A 22204-nucleotide genomic window follows, 5' to 3' on the forward strand; every position below is an offset into this window, starting at 1 on the left:
GTTTCACAAAACTTATCCTTGCCTGAGGTAGGAACATCTTTTTAGGTTTTGTATCCTGTCTCTGCATAGTTTAAGGAATAAGAAATGTCAAGGTATATGTCAATGAAATTCAATGGTTTGCATCAACTAAAAGAATCCTTTTAAAAATAGCTTTATGAGGCCCTTAGGCTGATTGCATCAAACATGAGACTCTGGTCATGCATTCCACTACCAATATTACTGAACTTTGGGTAATTTTTCCTCATTTAAGAGTTCAACTGATGGAAGATGTGAAATACTTTCCTATTTAATTTTTTGGAATAATTTCTCTTCTGCATGTCTAGATCTAAGTAAGCTTTTGTATCCAATCACAGCGACCTCAGTGAACTCTAGAGGGATAAGAGATACGAATAATAAATTCATGAAGCTTATTCCAATCTTGCCTTTTTTTCCATTTTTGATTTTTTTTCTTTTGGTACTTTATGTAGTGTGGATCTATCCATGAAAAATTTGATGTAGAATTTAGGCAATTATCTGGATAAATCAGCTCAAAAATAAAATGATGTTTATGTCTGAAATATCCAACTCATTATATTAGTTCATCACTTTGGTTTTTCTGTGTAGACACAATCTCTAATTCAAATGAACTTCTTAGCTTTCCTATAATTCAAAACCTTTCCTTTACTGCCTCCTCTTATTTCTCCATCATCTCCAATATCATCATTTCTCATATTTCACTGACTTGCAGTCTAGACATGTGATTCATTTTTCTTCTTTCATGATCACCCAAACCGCTGACCAATGCTTCTGGAATAAGACTACCTTTATCCTACAATATTTCCCAAAGTCAGTTAAGATCTCATTGTAATGACTCCAAATAATTTCTTTCTATCCTCTCTTTCAATTCTTTAGAGCATCAAATTACTCTGGCCACTCTAACAAGATATCTTATGCCTCTGGCTTCTCACAGTTGAATTCTAAATTTTCTTGAACTACAATATCACAATTCTCCTGACTTTTTTTCTGTCTTCTTTCCTTATAAACGCATATTTCTCTTGTGCGTTTCACCAAAACCTACATATATATGTACAGTGTGTTTCTACTAGGAATAATTAACTCTAAGATGAACATTTTTTAAATAATAGAAGCAAAAAATTCCAATTATTCATATTCTAATTTACTTATTCACAAAGGAGGATAAAATCTTCCAAATGGGTGTGTCTTTCAAATGGAAATGGATCCTTCAGTAAGAATATTTGCCCAGGAAGTACAGTTTACATACGATCCTTTGTCAGTTGATTTATGAAAGCAGCATTGGCACAGAAAAATATCAAATGCAACTCCATTCCACAACTTTCTTATAATTAGCTACTGGCAATCAAAAAAAAAGAGGACTGGAATATCTGCTTGAGTACTGTTAAAGAAAATATGGAAAAGCAACAAGGAAAAAGATCATAGTAAATGATAAGATATTGCTTTATTTTAAATTTAAAAGTTTCAAAAATAGGGAAAAAGAACAAACTTTGCTCTTCATTCATGCCAAGGAGGAGAAATTATGCAGCCTAGAAAGATTCAAATTATTCACCAAACAGAATATTCTCCTCTGGGATGATGCATTTTACTTCAGTGGGATTTAAGACAGGCACTCCCCACCCCACCCACCAGACCCCATAAATGATATATGGAGGCTAAGAAAAGGATCCTCAACATCTTATTGAGATTTTACATTGGCCTTGATTATTTGGAACTCAATATCAGTGAGCATTTATTAAGCATCAACTATGGGCCAACTATTGTGCTAAGTGCTGGGGAGACAAAAGCAAAAAATAGTCCCTGATCTCAAGGAGTTCACTGTCTAATGGGAGAGAAAATATGCAATTATGTGCAAACAAGGTCAGTTGGAGACAATCAGCAAAGGAAAGGAACTGGCACTATGGAGGATTGGGAAAGACTTCTTCCAGTAATTTAGATTTTAGCCCACACTTGAAGGAAACCAAGGAAGCTAAGAGGCATAATCTGCTCTTGATACTGTAACTTCACATCCTGATCCCATCGTAAAAATGCAAAGAAGAATTCACCATAGGGAACTGAGTGAAGTTATTGGTAGCAGCTAGTTACAGCATATGTGAAATGTGGAGTGAGAATCAGGGATGGCAGATGGACAGCCAGAATGTTATCCTGTTATCTCTGAAATATTAAAACAATTAGTGGAAGTCTTTTGGCATTTTGCATAAACCTCTCTGTGACAGACTTATGTAAAGACAAAGACAAAAATTGCATAGGATGAGATGTGGAGGAATTGGGACCTGTACTGGTGAAGTGAATGCCCTCAGGAACGAGATAACAGCTCAGCTGAGGTATTGATGATATATCATTTGCTAAGAAGATTACTAAACAAAGGGGGCCATCTCCAATCATCCTGATCTCTATCTGGCCACTGAACCCTGATGGCTCTGGAGGAGAAAATTAGGTTGGTGACTTTGCACAGCCCTTCCTCACTTAAATCCAATTCACTTGCAAGTTGTGGCATTACCTTCTTGATGTTACGGTCCTGTTCAAGAATGAAGGACAAACAAGCACTAAAGCAAGCAAGTACTCACTAAGTCCCATTAGTAAGTGACCAGAGGTGGCACAGAGTCAGAAATGGGCCTGGAGTCAGAAATGCTCATCTTCTTGAGCTCCAAACTGGCCTCAGACACTTATTAGCTTTGTGACCCAGAGCAAGTCATTTAACCCTGTTTGCCTCAGTTTCCTCATCTGTAAAATGAGCTGGAGAAGGAACTGGTAAATCACTTATGTCTGCCAAGAAAACGCCACATGGGGTCACGAAGAGTCTGATGTTACTGAAAAATTACTCAACAACAACAACCAAAAGTTGTCATCTACAATATCAACTCTTAAAAAAAATCACCTACTTGTCCTATTTTCTGGCAGTCTCATCCTTATAAGCCTTAAGGTGCAATAACAGGATAATTGCTATGTATATATATTAATTATAGGAGGCCAATTGGAAAATAGTCAGAAAATGCTCAATAATCTTGACAAATAAACTTAGTCAAAGAATTCATAGACTAGAGGGAATTTAGATAAGATGTTTTGTACAGTTGCATAAGTAAAAGAGTGAGTAGTTGTTTTGAACACCTTGAAAATTTACCCCGGTAGATAGATTTAAAAAAATAGAAAGACAGCAAACAGTAATGGTGTGCTTCGGTCATCAGGCTGTGACATTTCTGTTGGCTCCATCTGTGGATAAACTTTATTCTAAGCGGCAGGGGAAGCAACAAAGTAGCATGTTTCCTAACGGGTTGATTATGTTTTTCTTCGAGAAATATTTGTTTCTTTTGTAATGTTTGCTACTATATTTAAAAACTATCTCACTATAAGCTAATGACATTGCCTCTTCTTTGTGTCACCAATGCTTACCATGGTTCCTGGCACATGATAAACTCTTAATAAATGAATGCTTGTTGATTGACTGTTGACTGACTGGCATACTAGATTCTTGCATTTGGTACTCTGTTGTATTAAATATCTTAGAAGTGGCCAGGTAGGTGGTATATTGATTGGATAGAGCACCATGCCTGGAGTAAGGAAGACTCATCTTCCTGAATTCAAACTTGGCCTCAGACACTTACTAGCTGTGTGATCCTGGGCAACTCACTTCACCCTGTTTGCCTTCAGTTTTCTCATGTGGAAAATGAGCTAGAGAAATAGCAAACCACTCCAGTATCTTTGCCATTAAAACCCCAAATGGGGTCATGAAGAGTCACATATGACTGAACACCAACAACAAAACAACTAGATGAAATACTGAAGGCTCAGAGTCCTAGTTATGCCCAGAGTTGCAAAAATATTAGGTCCCTGTGAATAATGAATCCTGAAAAGCAATGCTATTCTTTGAATTTGCACTATTTGAAGTTAATTATATGTAAAATATGGTAATTCGTTCCAGCCCAATGGAAATATGGCATGCAAATTCAGGTAATGCAACTTCTTAATGAAATTCATCCAGATCTGGCTGCACTGCTTTAATGATGTTTAGCAGAAATATCCTGAAAGTTAACAAAATGAAGATTTTCCACATGAAGTTAATGCAGAAGAATTAGAAAGTATGTTGAAGCTGAACAGGAGAAGAAGTGATCATTGCTGCAGAAACAGGAGAATGTTTTGAGTAAACTGACAAAAAAGATGTCTCTGAAGCAGAGGTTCTTAATCTGGGGTCTGTGAACTTGTTTTTTAAAAAAATATGTTTATGGTCCAATCATTCTGGAGAGAAGTTTGGAACTATAAAACTGTGCATGCTTTTTGACCCAGACTTTTAGGTCTGTATCCCAAAAAGATTATACAAATAGGAGAAGGACTCACATTTACAAAAATATATATAGCAGCTCTTTTTTGTGGTGGCTAAGAATTGGAAATTGAGGGGATGTCCATCAGTTGGGGAATGGCTGAACAAGTTGTAGTATATGAATGTAATGGAATACTGTTGTGCAATAAAGAAATAGTGAGCAGGTGGATCAGAAAAACCTGGTAAGGCTTATATGAACTGATGCTGAATGAAGCGAGCAGAACCAGAAGACTCACGATGGAAAATGCTATTCACATCCAGAGAAAGAACTTTGGATCCTGAGTGCAAAGACTCTTTGTTCTCCTTTTCTTTTATTGTTTTGTTTCTTCTTTCTCATGGTTCCTCCCATTTTTCTAATTCTTCTTTAAATCAGGACTAATGCGAAAATATGTTTAGTATGAACATATAAGTAGAGCCTATATCAGATTGCATGGCATCTTGGGGAGGGGGAAGGGAAGGGAAGAAAATTTAAAACTCAAAATCTTATGGAAGTGAATGTTGAAAACTAAAACTGAATTATTAAAAAATGAAAATCTTAAAAATAATTAACAGAATTCATTTATAATCCTGTATATTTTATTTTATGCATTTAAAATCATTACCCCAGAAGAAGGGTCTATACTTTTCACGAGACTGTCCAAGGGATCCATGACACAAAAATAATTAAGAGCCCCTGCTTTAATTTAAACTGATTCTTTTATTGAGGAAAGAAAGAATTTAGAAGATAACTAGTTCAATCTTTGATTTTGAAACTACAATCTGTTTCCAGGAAGGTATGTAGGAATATAGCTATAAACCAAATGTTGAGTGGAGTAAGTTCTTAGGTTTATGTCCTGGATTCCATTCATATTTACCCTAGGTTCCCCTTCATTTACACCTAAACATGGCATAGATAGTTTCAACTTACAAATGAATTTTAAGATCAGAGATTTAGATCTAAAAGAGACCCTAGAAGTCATGTAGCCCAACTCCCTCATTTGATAGATGAGGAAACTGAATGTCAGTGAAGTGAAGTAACTTGTTAGATGGCAGAGTTGAGATTCTAACTCAGATCTTGTGACTTTAAGTTCAGTGCTGTTTCTACTATACCACCCTTAGATACCATTACATGGTTTATACAATTTTCCTCCAAAAACCCATTGATTCCAATATGACAAGTATTACTTATGCCCATCTTGCAGATTAGGAAGTAGAGTTATGGAGAAGATTGTTTATTGTCTAAGGTCTCACCCAGATAGGTAGACATCAGAGTAAAAGCCTAGGTCATTTAACTCAAGTCTGGTAGCATTTCACTATGCTAAAATGTAAGCTAATTGTTTGCAACTCAGAATACATTTTCCCTAAAAACAGTGCTGTAAAGGTGATTAGGTTCTCTATCCAGCTCATACAAACCTACTTTATATATAATTAACCTTCATCTATTTTGTAGTGTTTTCATAGCATACAAACACCACCAATGACAAGGTTTCAGGGCTAAAGACTGGTATCCCAGGGACACAGATCTCTCCTTACTAATTCTGCAGTGAGATCAGGGACTCTCTGAATATCAATCCAACAGTGGTGACTCTCATGACCTGAATCAAAAGATCTAGGAAAATGGTGATTGAAGGTCTGGGTTAGGTATGGATCAGAAGAAACTTCAAGGGTAAGGGCATGAAGATCTGTAAGAATATTGAGGGGTATTTGGTGATGAAAAACAGTGCCAGAGGTCAGCATGAGACCACTGTATGTTTGGTGACTAGAGAAAAGGAGGCAGAGAGAACAACGGGATTGATAAAGGAGTAATGGGAGGAAAAGACAGTAAAAGACACAACTTTGCTACTTTTAAAATTTGCTTTTTGCCATGGTGATGGCAAATGTGCCAATATCTTAGGACTAATATGAAAGGTGGCAAATGTCAGTTTCCCTAATTCTGCTCAGTTTTCCCAGGACAGTGGAGTGGTCTAGTGTTACTTTATTAAATCAGGCTGATTGATATCTCAATTCATTTTTATTTCATGAAGTATTTATTATATGTGCAAGACTCTGTGCTAAGTACTAGGAATATGAAAATAGAACACAGACCCCGCTCTCAAGGAACTGACAATCTAATAGATTACAAAAGACATGTTTAATCATGTCTGACTCTTTGTGACCCTATTTGGCTATTTCTTAGTAAAGATGCTGGAGTGGTTTGCCATATCCTTCTCCAGCTCTTTTTAAATATGAAGAAACTGAGGTGAACAGGGTGAAGTGATTTGCCCAGGGTCACACAGCTAGTAAGTGTCTGAGACCAGCCTGAGGCCATGAAGATGAGTCTTCCTGACCCCAGGCCTGGTGCTTTATCCACTACATGCCTCTTTGAAAAGACTAGTACTTCCCAAATTATGGTCTTCCCTATATAATCTTCCTCACTTTTTCACTTGGAAGAATGGAAAAGGGGAAGAGAAAAGTGGGGAGATTGTTGGAGAAGGGCTATTCCAACTCCCATTTTATAGCTGAATAAATTAAGGCAGGGAGTGGTTAGGTAACTTGTCCAAGGCCACAAAAGTACTAACTGGCAAAGACAGAATTTGAATTCAGGTCCTCTGACATTGTTTTTGACATCTTTATATGTTGTCTCAATATTTGGACAACAGGCCATCCCTCTCTTTTCTCTCTACTGTCAGTACAAACTAATGTAGATTTATGAAGATCTTAATTATATTAACAGTATATGTGTATTATATATATACATGTATATGTGTATGTATATATGTGTGTGTATACATATATATATATACATAGCACATTTATTTGTCACTTTCAGGTTTGCAAAATGCTTTCATCATAACAATCTTCTCAAGCAAGCATTCAAGGCTAATCAAGTATTGAAAGCAGGCTCCATTTTGCTTTTTCTTTTCTGTCCTCAATGCTTATATCTTCAACATAGTTTTTGCACATGGTAAATGCTTTGTCATTAATTCATACATTATCCCCATTTGACAAGTAAAGAAAATCCTGCATTGAGAGGTTCTATGACTTTTTTTAATGATCATACAACTATGTAGTGTCCCAGGCAAGATTCGAACCCAAGTCTCTTGATACCAGGTCCACTCGTGTATTAAAACATACTAACTACTTCATATTTATGGAACTTTTGGAAGGAGAACTATACATGAATTCTGTGAATCTGCTCTACTCTGTTTATCTAGTTAGGGAAGTTTGTAAATACATTCTATTTGTGAGAGCTGAGACCATCAAATAGTAACAAAAATTGGCACTTGAAGGCTTAATTTTTAATAATATAGAACACAGGCAGCTAGGTGGCATAGTGGTTGAGCACTGGCCTTGGAGTCAGGAGGACCTGAGTTCAAATTTGGCCTCAGACACTTACTAGCTCTGTGACCCTGGGCAAGTTACTTGCCTCCAAAATAAAAAAATAAAATACCATAGAACACAGACCTCAAACTCCTCCTGAGCATCAGTCCTTTGTCCCTTTATTCTGAGGAATGTATCAGATCAACAAATCATTGTGAAGAGAAACAAAGATTGAACTAGTAGCAGTGAAAATTGACAAATGACATTAATTTAGAACAAACATGAAATCTAACCCTGAGACCACTGCTCTAGGATGTCCATTTCATAGAATCATAACTGCAGAGCTGGAGGAAACCTTAGAAGTCATTGGGTCCAAATCTTTCATTTTATAGGTGAGGAAACTGAGACTGAGTAACTTGCTTAGAGTCACACAGTTGGTAAGTGTCCAAGGTAGGATTTGAACTCAGCATTTCTTGACTCAAGCCCAGTGCCCCCCAAGTGCCTAATATGTGCTGAAAGTGAAGTTGTATTCTATTATACATCCCCTATCAAAATTTCCCCTTTCAAAATCACTGTATTAGTTTTGAGATAGAGATGCTTCTCTATAGTCTGGTCTCAGAATTAATTTGCAAGGTAAGGCTGGCAGGTAATTTGCTGAAATTACCTAATGTGTCTTCCATTGAAATTGGTTATATTTGAAACCAATTGACTTGGATAAGATATTAATGGATCTTAAGGGAATAAGGATACACCATATCAAGAAAATGTCAGTTGGTGTGAATGAGTCGAGAGCAATTGTATTTACTTTGGCTGTATTTTTTTACGAATACTGATGGTATATGTATAAATTGTTTCCCCTGATGCCTGGACATTAGGGTGGTATGTAATTTTTGTCTTTGTATCACACAGCACATAGCATAATGTCAGGTGTATTTTTAAAATTTTGATTCAGATCTATGATTTCATGAGGGTTAGGAACTGATGAAGAACTTCCTTCCACCAACGCAAAGCATTTACTTCTCTACAGTTTCTAGTTTCAGAGAATTTCTTAGAGCATAGAGAGGTTAAGTGCCTTGTCTAAGGTCACACAAATAATGTTGGTCAAAGTCAAGACTTGAACTGAAATCATTCCGACTCTGAGTCCAGCTCTCTCTATACTACAGTGTATAGCGTCTCAGTGCCTTAGGCATGTAGATGACATAGACTCAAAGTCTCTTAATATCTTGCTTGCCCACCTCTGTATATGCTCCACGTTATTGGTATCTTTCCTGAATTGTGGCTTCATTCATCCAACATGAATAACCTGTTGACTGACTAAGGATTATTTTTGGCATCATCATGGAGGATGACTTGGGGAAGGAAGAGAATAGGCAGGAAGAATAATCAGGGACTTTGTGAGTGATTATTACACAAGAACTCTTAAGATGCTAAATGCTGATTAACTCACTGAGGTAGAATTCATAGAAATTGACCAGTGAATGGAGATGGGGACAGGCTGAGGGATGGTGAGACAGTCAGTCAGTCAACAAGCAATTATTAAACACCTATCATGTCCTAGGCTCTGGGCCCCCACCATCAGGAAGTTCATAGTCTAATGAATGCAGGAATAAAGTATTAAGCTCTTTTTATGTACAAGGAACTGCACCAAGCATTCAGGATAAAGACAGGAAAGTAACGTAGTCCCTGCTCTCAGTGGACAATTATCTACAAACAAGTTATATAGAGGAAAAATTGGAAATAGTCTCGAGGAAAGGTGCTAAGATTATGAGGACTGGAGAGGGCTTCTTGTAGAAGATGGGTTGGTGAGACTTCAAGGAAGCCTGGGAAGCCAGGAGGCAGAGATGAGGAATGAGAGAGTTCCGGTCATGGTGGGGACATGCTTAGAGTTGGGAGATAGAGCAGGGGGAAGAGAAAAGGAAAAGGGAAGAATGGATGATGACTCTGGGTCTTTGTAATTGAAAGAATGATGGTGACCTCAACAGAAACAAGGAAGTTGAGAGAAGAAACCAGGTACAATCACTATGTTGGTTTTGAGATAGAGATATTCACTACAGTCTGGTCTCAGAATTAATTTGCAAGGTGTGGCTGACAGGTAGTTTACAGTGCAGTATCTCTCATTGATAATGGTCATATTGAAAGTAATTGACTTAGAGAAAATATTAATGATCTTGAGGTTTTTGGTCATATTAACTGGCTCCAATCAACTTGAGTGATTTGATTTGCAGAGCAAATATTTGTTAAGATAGCTAAGAAAATGTTCCTGGAATGGTCAGTTCAGTGATTTCATCTCATCACAGAGTATAAATGAATTCAGCAATTTTTTTTTTTAAGACTAAGAAAAAGGCACAGAATTTCTGCATGGGAGAAATGACTGGCTATTAGGACAGACATGGATTTTTAGGAGGGCCAGCACCATGGATACACAGGAGAGGGAGTGACTTAAGAGTACTTCATTTTAATCATCTCCCCTGCTTTATTTTCCAGCTCTTCTGCTTGAAGTGAAGCCAAGCAGTTCATTACAATAAGGCAGGAGAGAAAGCTGCTGGCAACTCTGTCACCATGGCAGCGGCATCTGGAGAACATGCAAAATGCATTATTCCAGGAGCTGAGAAGATTGATTTCAGAAGTTGTTCTGGGAGGCTGGATTGTCTGGGATGTTAAATCAATTCTCTTCAAACACCTGGATTCCGTGCAATGCCATCATCCTCAGAAGAGGAGACCCAACATATTAAATCCTGACATGCCTTAAGGATGGTCAGCACCAGGTAAATGGGAAGCCAGAAAAAAATGAAAAGGAAGAAGGAATGGGGTTAGAGCTAGGAGTCTGAGGGTCTTGAATGCCTTGGGAGTACATTATTATGGGAACTTCATAAATGCTAGATGATGATAACTTTTGAAAGGGAAGAATGAAGTTGTGGATTTTAAAAATGGATAGAAATAAAGAGTGAAGTGATTAAAAATCCTTCTTTCCCCTAAGAAGCTTGATATTGTTATCTACTACTATTAAAAAAAAACCCCTCAGACTCTTGATAGGAAAGTTGATTCTCATGGTCAAAAGACCTGAGTACAAATCTTAGCTCTAACATTGAGTAGGTGAGTGACTCTGGGCAAGTCACCTAACTGTTCTGCAGCCTTTTCTTCCTTTTTATAATGGCCATTATGATACTTAAAATCCAATCAAATTTCACAAACACTTACTAAGGCTCGAAGATATGCATGGCCCTGTGCCTATTCATGGAGATGCAAAGATAAGGGGAAAAATAGAACCTGCCCTCAAGGGGCTTATATTTTATTGGAGAGATATAGAATGTATGGCCATGGTTATAGATAGATGAAGATATGTGTCAGTATGTATACATATGTCTGTATAATCATGCTATGTAAGCTTATACAGGATTATTTGAGGTGGAAGGTAAGTCTAACAACGGGGCGGTCAGGGAACAACAAAAGCCTACTGAGATCTCTTTAATCCTACCTCTGTCATCCAGGCTTCCCTCTTTCCCCAGTTTTGTGCCATTTGTATACTTAATAAGCCTGCCCTCTCTGTCTTTATGGAAGCGATTGATAAAAGTGGTAAACAGGGCAGGCTAAGCACAGATTCCCGGGCTCCTGTACTCAAGACGTCTTTTCAAGCTGATATGTAACCGTTAATGACTACCCCTTGAGTGTGGTCATTCAAACAGTTCTTAATTCATCTGTTAATACAACCCACATGTCTCCATCATTTCCAAATCAATAGCATGAAATATTTTGTCCAATGTTTTGTTTAAAATCTAGGTAAATTATCTACTACTAGAGAAAAACTACATTATTTCCCTGACTTACTGGTTTGGTAACTAAAAAAAAAAAAAGAATATAAAGGTACACTCACATGACCTATTCTTGATAAAGTCATGTAGGCTCTCTATAAACGCTGCTTCATTTTCTAGACGTCCATTTGTCTCTTTAATAGAGTATAACCTGGGGAATAGTTAGTGAGGGTCCAGTCCTCAGAACATATGCAGGGGACTCTTTTTGCTGCCAGCCTATGTGGAGGATTTGGTGACCTTGTTTCTCATGTACATAATAATGTGTAACAGACATGCCTTGCCCCAATTAAGAGCATATGCAGGTACTCATTCATTATTTCCTGTCTGCTTACAATATGGTAAATGCAAGCCCTTTAATTTTGTCAAATTTTGACAGACAGGTCAAACTGCATCATCTCTTTCCTGCTGGTGATTTAGAGAAGAAATGCTATTAGCTCCTGAGTGAGAAGAGAGATACCCAAAGCCTTTACTTCCTCAACTAGACAACCATATGGGCCATGAACATAAGTCCCTGATATTTCTTCTGTCCTTGTTCTGTTTCTTTCCTGGTCTTAAGGAAAAGAATATTGGAGAGAAAACAGTCTTGTGAGTTTTACAAGTTTGGAAGAGCCAGCAGAATTTTCCAGTAGCTGAGCCTAATGAGCAGTGACTTCTGAGGCACAATCTACTTGACCCATATCTTCAGTGGATAGATCTGGCATCCACGACACCATGTGTTTGCTGTAGGCAAAGGAGCAACTCATTAATTTGCTAGGTTGTGCCTGGAAATTAATTCAGTGGAAGGAGGAATATGTGTCGCATCCATTTTGAATTTTAGCCTACTTTCTGCAGGGACCAAAGTGGTAAAGCAGAGAATGTGGCTGTAGTTGTAAGGAATATGTTTGTACTTCTGGTTTTGCTCTAGTTTTTCCAATAAATATCACTTTGTAAAAGATGTTAACTGCTTATAGGAGATATCAAATTGCTATCAAATAGTTAAATGATGCTGAGGAGATTCCAGCGGGTATTGGTGAATGATAATGGGGCAGTATTCACTGGTGATTGATGCTGGGGGCTTGAGCTGATCATGTTCTAGAAGGACCCTAGTAGATCAGTAAGACACCCCCAGAACCCTGACGGTGGAGTGAGGTCAGATGAGCACTGGGGCCTTTGACTCATTAGGTCACATGAAGGTTGGAAAAGTTACTCTAGAGCTAGTAAGATCTACCAGTGTATCTCAAGATTTTTTTCTTCTTCAGAAATTGAAGACAAGTTCATTGGAAATTGGCAGGCTCTAGTTTTTTCCTTCTATGAAAACTAGGATAACATTTATTCTTCTCTAGTTCTGTGGTATCTCTCCCATTCTCTACAATCTTTCATTTATGACTGATGGTGCCTCAGTAATCATGTTTACCACTTCTTTCACTACTTTAGGTGTACTTCATTTAGGTTAGGTGCCTTGAATTTGCAAAGACTGCTAGGAGCTTTTACCACTTCCCCTTGAGTGACTACCCCTTGAGTGTGGTCATTCAAACAGTTCTTAATTCATCTGTTAATACAACCCACATGTCTCCATCATTTCCAAATCAATAGCATGAAATATTTTGTCCAATGTTTTGTTTAAAATCTAGGTAAATTATCTACTACTAGAGAAAAATTAACTCCCCTTGAGTCATTTCTGTTCTGATATTTCCAGTGCACATACCATTCTCCTTGGCAGAGAAAACAGAAACAAAAGAACTGAGTGGCACTATATTCTCTCTGATGTCATTGACCATGTTATTGACCATCTATCTGAAGCATTGGGCCCATCCCTACTTTGATCTTTTCCTTTCTTCCAATATAGCTAACCCCCATCCCTCATCTTTTTGTTTTTCTTTCCTGATCAACCATAGCTCATTCTGGGCTTTACAACACCTGACACTATTCTTATAGGACTGTTTTCTGTCTTTGTGGAGTTCCTCTGTCGCCTGCTTTTATTTTCATCTTCTGCACATTTCTTTTTAAAAATTGAAGTTAGTTGGTTAGTTCTGTGTACACCCACATCGTTCTTTTCAGAAAACTCATTTTTCCTCTTCTTTGTAACTGTTTCCCTTAATGTCTTCAAATTTTCATTCTTGGCCTTCTAACATCCCTTCTGTATTGATTTCCCCTAAAATTTTTTATTCAAAGGAATTCTATCTATTCCTCTCCTGAAACATGGTTTCTATCCCTTTTTGAAACATCGTCTACTAAAATTTTGCATTAGATTAGCCTGTTCCCAGATTATCCTTCTCTATCACAGATTTTGAGATGTAGCAGTCACTTCCTCATCAAGGTTCCCATCATTTCAAATGCAATAACAAGTTTTTCTGGTTAGTAAGAATCATATCCAGAATATAAAATCACTTCGATAGTTCCTCTACATTTTAAAGGATGAAATTATCAACAAAGCAATAAAGATGTTATTCAATGCTCCAGTTTTTTGTTGAAGAAAGACAGCTTGAGTAAATGTTTGAAAAATCAAAGTTCCTTATCACCTTTCAACAAGCCTCTGTAGCGGACTTTAGACCTGTTTCCTGGATTCTTCATCTATACTTTTTTTTTCTGTCCATAGTAGTATACTTTGCTGACAAAGTCACTTATGTCTCATCTTCACCCAAATGTTCTCCATGATGCTTCCCCACATTGGTTCCTCGATGTACTCATACAAATATGCCTTCTCCGTATCCTATTCCTTTTTAAGAAGACAAAATATCCAGTCATCTTATAAAGGACTTTGGCCCTTTATTATGACTCATGACTGGTTTGATTGTTTCCCCATCCTCTTCCCAATTTGATGAATGATGACTGACTATACCGACCAGTTTATCACTTTGGGGCGTGTAGACATAGAGTAAATGAGGTAGTTAGGTATTTGGGATTTCAGAGTTTTTGAAAGGTTTGCCTCAGAAAGCACTGACTCAGACATTTGTAGCTCATGAAGTTTCTCATCAGTCATCTGGGCCAAGGCCTGTAAAGTTTCATTTTCTGTTCTGTGAAAGTTGTTATCATGGGGGTTGGAGAATGGGTAAGAGTGACTTCCAAAATTCTGGATATCACATGTTTGAGAAACCTCATCTTTATGTGACCTAACTGCCATTTCTAATTATAATGGGCTGAACAGATATTTCCTGTTTTGTTTCAGCCTAAGTGAGCATGTGGAAACTTGAGAGGAGCTAGTTTCCAGTCATGAAGACTCGGGGATTGGCATTGTATGAGGATGAAGTCTCCTATTTGATTGAGAAGTGGGAAGAACTAATGACTTGGGGTGCTGAACCAGAACTTAGTCGGTAAGCAAAAGTAGGTAAACAAACAAACAAACAAACACCTTAAACTCTCCCTTTCCTTCGTGGCTATGGGCAAGGGATGCTTATTTTGAGTTTGTCTTGAGAGTGGGAAGGGCGAATGAATATTACAAGCAGGAAGTTTCCAGGTGACCCTGTGAATTTTGAAGAGCCAGAGGTCCCAGAGGACCCAGAGGTCCAAGTTGAAGGTGGGAGTAGCAGCGACATCCACAGTCGGTTTAGCAGCAGTGGAGTCATCTAGCCTAGTAGCCAAGTGGACAGTTTGGCCCAGCCCAGCAGCAACTATGACTGGTAGCTAAGCAACATGTTTAAATTAGTCTATTAGTAGCCAAGCCCAGTTTGACTTGGCTGAGCAGTGGCACACCTTGTCCATTACTTACTCCATACTCTGCAGCAAACATCATGGGGAATCTACAAAGGGAGAAAAGAATTTCCAGGACCAGGAATTAGGAGATACCCCTTTGCCACATCTGTTCTCTACACATGTGCTTCACTACCATGTACTTTAGGGTAGATGTCATTTTTTCCACAGACCCTGGGTGTTTTGGTGAGAAAGTATACTCACAGGTACAATGTATCTCCAGCCCTAATATTGCTACTGAGTTTCAGTCCTACCTTACCAACCATCAATTTGGGACACCCCAAATTGGATAGGCATCCATAGGCATCTTCAACTCAAGTTGTCCAAAACAGAACTCATTATCTCTGTCCCCTTTCCTCCAACCCTTCTGCCTTCCCAGCTTCTCTACCACTATAAGAAACCACCATCTTCCCAGTAGTATAGACTCACCACCTCAGGGTTACCCATAACTTTCCTTTGCACTCAACTTCTATTTCTAGTGTCTACCTTTACAACATCTCTCATATTGTCTCCTCTCCACTCACACTGAGGACACCATGGTTCAGACCTTCATTTCCTCAGACCTGGACAACTCCTGTAGCTATTAGGTTTTCCTGCCTCAAGTCTTTCTCCACTCTGTTCCATTCCACTCAGCAGCTAATGCAATTGTCCTAAAGGTTAGGTATGACCATGTTATCCCTTTACTTGATAAATTCCAATGGTTCCAAGATTTGCTCCTGAAAGATCAAATAGAAATTCTTTACAACTCATAAAGCCTTTCACAAACTGGTCCCTTCACATCTTTCTGATCTTATTTTTGACTATGCTTGATGCATTCTTTTTATAATCTAGGTACACCAACCTCCGTGTTGCTCCTCACATGACACTTCATCTTCCTTCCTCCTCCCCTCTAGGCATTTACCCTGACTGTCCACCATACCCAGAATGCTTTTCTTCTTTACCTGTAACTCAAGGTTTCCCATCTTCCTTCAAGACTATGTTCAAATCCTCCCCAGGTTCCCTCAACAATTACCTTTCATTTAGTGTACGTGCGCGCACACATACATACACATACAGACATATATGTGTCATTGCTATATAGTTATTTGCATATTGTTCCTTCCATTAGACTGTGAGGTCCTTGAGAGAAAAGGTTGCATTTTTGCCTTTCTATATATCCTCAGTGGTTAGCATGGTGCACACAGTGGGTGCTTAATAAATGCTATTGACTTACTGAATGACTGTGACTCCAAATCCATCACTCTCAAACTTTTTGAGGCATCTAGGTGGCATAGTAGATAGAATACTGGAATAAGACTGAGAAAGATACGAGTTCAAATTCAGCCTCAGACACTGCTGTGAACCTGGGTAGGTCACTTAGAGTTTGTTAGTTTCAATTTCTTCAGCTGTAAAATGGGCATAATAGTATCTACCTCTGAGACTTGTGATGATCAAATACAATACCATGTAAACATCTGTGCAAAATGCAAAGTACCATATAAATACTATGATTATAATTGTTGTTAATCTGCTCAGTTTTAAATATTATTCAGCTTATAGCAGGGAAGGTTATTGATTTTTATCAATTCATATTTAAGAGCTAATTGCTTTGCAATATTCTTATGGCACCATTCAGTTAGACAAAAATAATCTAATTCGGTATTTGGTTGTTTAGGGTGTCATTATAAAGTTTCTGCACCTGTTATCCTGAGAGTTTTCCTGTGTTTTATAAGTATTTGAGAAGTAGCTGTGGCTGATGGCTAGAGAGCTGATCACAGAGTCAAGAAGAGCTAGGTCAAGCGGCATGACCCTGGGCAAGTCACTTTTCTCTGTGCCTCTATCATCTTTATAAGTTGCAAAGTAAAAGACAATCGGCATTAAAGAGGAAATTCCTCAGTTGAATGAAATCACAGATTGCATAAAACATAAAAATCAGTCAGTTGTGATTTGCATTATTAACAAAGTAACTATAATAACAGGAGCAAGAAAAATCTATGTTTTTTGTAGCAGTTGAAAAGGATTCAACAGCTTTTCTTGGCTTTGAACCAGAAACTAGCAACCAGTAGCTTTCATAGGTTAATAGAAGTTTAGATTGGGAGGAATTTTAGAAGTCATCTAGTTGCATTTACAGGTAGGAAACTGAGAAGTGATTTGCCTAAGGACACACATAACAAGTATAGACTTGAGATTCCAACCCAGATTCCCCAAATCTATCATTCTTTCCACTATACCATATTGTTTGTCAATAAATGTAGCTATAATGATAGCCTGTATCTTGTGAGCTTGCTTTGTATCTTTTTCCATATTTAAACTTTTCTTTCTTTTATTCTTTTTGAAGGATGAAAACAAAGACCCTCCTAGTTAGCAGCTACACCCATGTCCTCGATATATTAAATAGTCCCACCAGTAGGAAGGCAAATTCTGGCATATGACAGGGTTTAATCAATGTTTGCTGACTGAGTATTCCTGACTTTCCTATAAATGATTTGCTCTTTCTCTTCCTTTTCCTTGTTGCCAAGCACTGAGTGACCTTTTCTTTGTTGATAATCAATCAATAACAGAAGCCCAAAGCACTTTCAGCCTTGGCAACTAATCTGCCCAGTCTTTGACAAGCTGTTAAAGACTCTGACATCTCCTAACCTTTAAAATGTTAAGACTCCATGGTCTTGTCAAGATGGTGCAGAGGCTGTATCTCTATGGTCCAAAGTAAAGTGGAGACTGATTACAAAGTAAGTTAGACCAATGTAGAGCGGCAACCTCTGTTTAGGGTCTATTAGGACAGTTACTTCCCCTAATTGTCTCCACCAATCACATATCTTAGCTCATTTATTTTGTACTGCCTTGGAGAGAGTTAAGTAGCAAAACGGTTGCCACAGCTGATTAATTAGATTCTTGAATTTTCAAGATAATAAAAATTCTTAATACTTCTGATGTGAGAGTGTTGGGGTTTATTAACATTGATTCATTACTTTCAAATAAAGGAATAAAACAAAAAGGAATACCAAATACTTCATTATAAACCAAGATCTTTCTTAAATCCTATAAATGAATCAAATATCATGTTTTTATATAAAGGGTTGTACAGAAAGACCTATGTTGTACCCACTCTGTTGTATATGTACTTTCAGGACATATTAAATAGGCCATTATGAATTTGATAATCTTAAATCATTTACTAGCCTCCTAGTCTGTTAAAAAAATGCATTCCTGAATTTCCTTAGGAAAAGTCTGATGAATACTGTGGGCGAATAAAGAATCAGCCCTACTTAAAGCTTATGTGCACTCTCCCAACACTGGCACAGTCACACATGCGGACAAAGGTCGTTTGCTAGTGTTTTCCCTCCACCATGCCCTGGAATTCAGCTCCTTTGGTCCCCCACTGCTGTTAAAATGGTGACTGTCACACAAATGTAACGAAGCCATTTCACCTCAGCGGGTTGTGATAATGCATACATACCTCCTGAAGAATCAGAGTGTCTTTGTTTTCTCGATCCTGGAGCTGTATAACAAATAGTCTGATGGATTTCAAGCTTCACATATCTATTTTTTGACATGATGAATCTTCCTCGTTATCTTTTGATTTAAAAGGGAAAGGATCGTAGGTTTGCTGGTTGAGCAGGTAGCTCTTCTGACAACAGGACTTTAGCTGGAAAACAGATCTGTTTCGCTGGCTTAGGGAGTTTAGTGAGGTGAATAATTTAGTCTGAGGGAGTGATATGTCGAGAGAAGAAATTTAAGTAAGGGTTTAAAGAATGCAGATAATTTAGTGCCCTCATGATGGTTAACTTAAATGGATACAAGAAATGCATGAGATCCATATTATCATTTTCTCTGGTGCATTGCGGAGCACACAGATCACTGCAGCATGACAGAACTGATGATTGTTCTAATTTTTCCTTAAGACATTTAAATATAGTAACTTCTAGTGACTCCCAGATATTGAATTTGATTTGGGTTCATATGTACTCAAATTAGAGGTCAGAGATACATTCCGATTCAGAATACTCCCTGAAAAGACCAAGTAGTTTTGCTATTAATTAACTCTTGCAAATGCACATAGATCCTTGTAAATGAGAATGGAGTTAGCTGACATCTATCCCAATGGAGATCACCATCTATCTTGCACCTATATTTTTCTGTCCTTCTATATGTGCTACTGTCTTCCTCTTTCCAAACCTATTCTTTCTTCCTATTGGGCAATGAGGTGGGAATGGACTTGGAGTAAGGAGGATTGAGTTTAAATCCTCTCTCATACACTTGCTAGTTGTGTGACCTTGGGCAAGTCACTCAGTCTCGTGTGCTTCAATTTCTTCATCTATAAAAAGGAGATAATAATAGAATCTCCTCCCTGGGTTTTTGTGAGTGAGGATCAAGTGATATAATGTATGTAAACTCACATTACAAAAACATTACATGTATTGAACTTACATTAAGCTTTGCAAACTTAGAAGCACTATATAAATGCTATTATTAACCATTAATATTAGTTGTATCTTTCAAATATTAAAGAGCTGATCCTTGAGGTTATGAGTATTAGAGCTTTAAGGGACTTTTCTGAGCATGGTTCCTGGCAGCAAAATGATTATTCATTCAGATAAGCAATCCTTATGACTTGTTTGTTCTGCTATGTGGAAGGTACAGAGGCAGCCATGGTTTGTTGAACTCTCTGGAATTCACAAACTATATATTCTCTGCAGGCTAAAAAACCTTCTGTTCTTTGGGAGGGGGCAGTAAACAACTTGAACCCTACAGCCAGGTAGGAGGGGCCTCTGCTCTCTGATTCTCCTGAAAAAACAGAGAAACTGTTCCCTCGGACACTGGAGGGAGGGGTGCAGTTGTCAGTTTCATGCCTGCCCAGAATTACTTCATATTGTTGGTCCAAACATAGCCTGTGATTTCTACTTAGTCTGATTTATATGACACCCATGTGCAGGTTATAACTGATACTTTTCTGTTTACTTTTGACTTTTTTTTTTTTAGTCCAAAGAGATTTCATTTTAAGGGTATAGCCTATAATATGATCAGTATGGTACTATTATTTTCAATTTGCAGTTTCTGCTCTAAAAGATTACATGTTTAGTGCTTAAAATGCTTTTTTCTTTTTGAAAAATTGTATTTTCTTTTCAGTTCTTATTTCTCTTCCCTCTGCCATCCATTGATAAGGCAAGAAAAACAAAACCCATTATAAATACCTCTATAAATAACCAAATTCCTATATTAGCCATGTCAAAAAAAGGGTGAAAGAAGGAAATAAAGGAAAGAAGAAAGAAAGAGGAAAGAAAAAGGAAGGAAAAGAAGAAAACATGCTTTAGTTTTGACTCTAAGACCATCAGCTCTCTATCTGGAGGTGTATGGCATGCTTCATGATGAGCCCTTTGGAAATGGGGCTGGTCATTGTTTTGATCAATTATTAAGCCTTTTGAAGCTGATTATTTTTACAATACTGATGTTATTGTATAAATCGTCCTCTTGGTTCTGCTCACCTTACTTTGCATCATTGCATGCAAGTCTTGCTAGGTTTTTCTGAAATCATCCCCTTCATCATTTCTTAAAGCACAACAGCATTCCATCACATTTATATACCATGACTTGTTCGTCTCTTCCCCAGCTGATAGGCATTTCCTCATTTTCCTTTTCCTTGCCACTACCAAAAAGACCTACTATAAATATTTTCTGCATATTTCTCTTTTTCTCTTTCTTTGATCTTTTTGGAGTATAGACTTAGTAGCAGTATGTAACAGAAAGGACCCCGCCATATACAGGAGGACCTACTGTACAAGTTCTTAGATCTGCTTTTCTAAAAGGAAAGCAACTTTTGAGGGGTCAACAATCACTTTAATCAAGCACATGTATCATTCACTTGGTTCAGGGGAAAAAGTCAGCACCCTGAACTTCAGAGAAAATAGAGAAACAAAGATCAACCTACAGATAGGGCTCCCAACTGTCTGACGTAAACAATACATACATCACAGATGAGCAGGCAGATCCAACTGTCTGACCATACATACATAGTTACCAGAGAGTGAAGCACCAACTTCCGGGTTTTCAAAGCCTGGAGCTCCTTTATGGCTGCCCAAAGTTTCATCTGGCCAAACAAACACTTCCAATGAGTAAGCTCCCGAAGTAAAACCTCACCTCAGAGTATTTATACACTTTTCAGAGCTAGAGGGCATCCACAATCCTAGAGAACCAGTGCCTCATTAGAAAATTAACAAAATGTGTGGGCCTCCCCTAATCAAGCTTCCCTAAATGGGCAGGCCCATTAATGGGTGGGGAAGATCTTTAACTCTCATAATTACCATTACACAGTATTGTTGGGTAAAAAAGATATATACAGTTTAATACCTCTTGAGATATAATTCCAAACTGCTTTGTAGAATGGGTGGACTAGTTCACAGCTCCACCAGTAGAGCCTTAGTGTACCTCTTTTCCCACAGACCCTCTTGCATTTGTCCTTGATCTTTTTGGTTCTCTTAGACAATTTGATGGATGTGAAGTGGAACCTCAGAGTTTTCAAATTGGTAGTTTTCTAATTCTTAGTAGTCTAGAGCAGGAGTATCAAACACATGGCCTACAGGCCAGATTAAAATGTAACTGGGAAATGTTGAACCAAATAAATGAAAATACCACATGGACACATGCACACACACATATATGTACACATATATGTGTGTGTGTACAAAATGCTAATATGTGATTTTCTGAGAAAATATGTGGTTTGCAGCAATCCGTATGTATGATTTAGTGGCTCCTGTTTTGCTTTGCTTTTGAGTTTGACATCACTGATTTACAGCACTTTTTCATATGACTACGGATAGCTTGGATTTCTTCCTCTGAAGATTGCCTGTTCATGTACTTTGACCATGTATCAATTGGAAAAGGGTTCTTATTTTTATACATTTGGCTAAGTTTCCCATGTATTTGAGAATTGAGATCTTTATCAGAGAAATTTGCTACAAAGATTTTTTTCTGTTTCTACTTTTCTTCTAATTTTAGCAGCATTGGTTTTGCTGGTACAGAAACAAAATTTTATATAATGAAAATTATCCACATGACCTACTATGAACCTTTCTATTTTTAGTTTGGTTATGAACTCTTCTTCCCATATCCATATATCTGACAGGCAATTTCTTCCATGTTCTGA

General features: G+C 37.7%; 2 long non-coding RNA genes across 3 annotated transcripts in view; one reads left to right on the forward strand and one right to left on the reverse strand.

The window, feature by feature from the left end:
- The window catches only part of LOC140530920 (uncharacterized), a 121403-nt gene that overhangs the window by 12890 nt on the left and 86309 nt on the right, over positions 1-22204 (forward strand). The window lies entirely within an intron of this gene.
- Positions 1-22204, reverse strand: part of LOC140530917 (uncharacterized) — a 1083438-nt gene that overhangs the window by 5753 nt on the left and 1055481 nt on the right. The window lies entirely within an intron of this gene.

Source organism: Notamacropus eugenii, chromosome 3 (genome assembly GCF_028372415.1).
Source record: "Notamacropus eugenii isolate mMacEug1 chromosome 3, mMacEug1.pri_v2, whole genome shotgun sequence".
Taxonomy (NCBI): Eukaryota; Metazoa; Chordata; class Mammalia; order Diprotodontia; family Macropodidae; genus Notamacropus; species Notamacropus eugenii.